A 2,001-nucleotide genomic window follows, 5' to 3' on the forward strand; every position below is an offset into this window, starting at 1 on the left:
TTGATCGGCCGGCACTTGCAGGGGAGGCACTGGTGCTCCCACCTGCCCATCGCCTAAGCAGCAAGCGTGGCTGATCAGGGGTGCACTGGCACTCTCAGGGGGTGCGTGTGCACCTCCATGCACCTCCTACATGTCGCCACTGCCTTTTCCTCTAGACCAGGGGTGGGCAATTATTTTGGGCAGAGGGTCGCTTACTGAGTTTTGGCAAGCCATCAAGGGCCGCATGACAGGCAGCCCAGGGCAGGTAAATATTAATTTTCTAAATTTTTTAGGGGCCCCGCAGGCTGGATAGAATGGCCTTGTTGAGCCCCAGTTCAAGTCTGGGATCGTGCCCGGTATGCAAAGGCCAATAAAGATACCAGGGGTGAAAGTATAAAGAAGATTTATTGCTAGCAATACAAGGTGCAAGCAGAATAATTTCACGTAACAAGCACACAGATTCTTAATTCTAAGCATCTTTTATACAGGAGTATTGGACCTTCGATCTGGTGGTTGCGTCAGAGGATAAAGCGGACCTCTTTAACCAATTCTTCACCTCCGTTTTCTTGTGCAGGGACCGGGACTTCCCTGCTGTGATAGAAGCCGGACGCGAGGGGATCGCCTTCAGACCTCAGGTTGGGGAGGACCGGGTTAGAGAGCTTCTGGAGGGGCTGGACGCGTTCAAGTCAGCGGGTCCGGATGCTCTCCACCCCAGGGTGCTGAGGGAGCTGGCTGGGGTTATTGCAGGGCCCCTGGCACGGCTCTACGAGCGATCGTGGTGCTTGGGCCAGGTGCCAGACGATTGGAAGGTAGCTAATGTGGTCCCCATCTTCAAAAAAGGGAAAAGGGAGGACCCGGGCAATTATAGGCCCGTCAGTCTTACCTCAATCCTGGGGAAGCTCTTTGAGAAGATCATCAAGGAGCACATTTGTGATGGGCCGGCATCCGAGATGATGCTCAGGGGCAATCAGCATGGATTTATTAGGGGGAGATCATGTCAGACCAACCTGATTGCCTTTTATGATCAGGTCACAAAGGCCATGGATGCAGGTGTCGCGGTGGATGTAGTCTTTCTGGACTTCAGCAAGGCCTTTGACACCGTCTCTCACCCCATCCTAATTAATAAACTAGGCGACTGTGGCATAGACGCCTACACGGTCAGATGGATTGCAGATTGGCTGAAGGGTCGCACTCAGAGGGTGGTGGTGGATGGATCATACTCGACTTGGGGGGAGGTGGGTAGTGGAGTCCCTCAGGGCTCGGTCCTGGGCCCTGCGCTGTTCAATGTCTTCATCAGCGATCTTGATGTTGGGGTGGAGAGCAACCTGTTTAAATTCGCTGATGACACCAAAATTTGGGGGGAGGTGAGCACGCTAGCAGGGAGAGAGAGATTGCAGAAGGATCTGGATAGGTTACAGGGGTGGGCAGACAGGAACAGGATGCGTTTCAATACGGACAAGTGCAGGGTGCTGCACTTGGGTAGTAGGAACCAGCAGCACACTTATACGATGGGGAACTCCCTACTTGAGAGCACGGAGGCGGAAAGGGATCTTGGTGTCATTATTGACTCCAAGATGAACATGGGCCGACAATGCGAGGTCATGGTTGGCAGGGCTAACCGGACCTTGTCGTGCATCCACAGGTGCATCTCGAGTAGAGCCAGGGAGGTGATCCTCCCCCTCTATGCGACGCTGGTCAGGCCGCAGCTGGAGTATTGTGTCCAGTTCTGTGCGCCCCATTTCAGGAGGGATGTGGACAACATGGAGAGGGTCCAGAGGAGGGCCACCCGCATGATCCGGGGACAACAGGGCAGACCCTACAGTGAGAGACTGCGGGACTTGAACCTATTCAGCCTCCACAAGAGAAGGCTGAGGGGGGACCTGGTGACCGTCTATAAACTCACTAGGGGGAACCAGAAGGGTTTGGGGGAGACGCTGTTTCCCCTAGCCCCCGCTGGCATAACAAGGAGTAATGGGCACAAGTTGATGGAGAGGAGGTACAGATTGGACATCCGAAAAAACT

This window comes from Alligator sinensis, unplaced genomic scaffold, assembly GCF_000455745.1.
Source record: "Alligator sinensis unplaced genomic scaffold, ASM45574v1 scaffold803_1, whole genome shotgun sequence".
Taxonomy (NCBI): domain Eukaryota; kingdom Metazoa; phylum Chordata; order Crocodylia; family Alligatoridae; genus Alligator; species Alligator sinensis.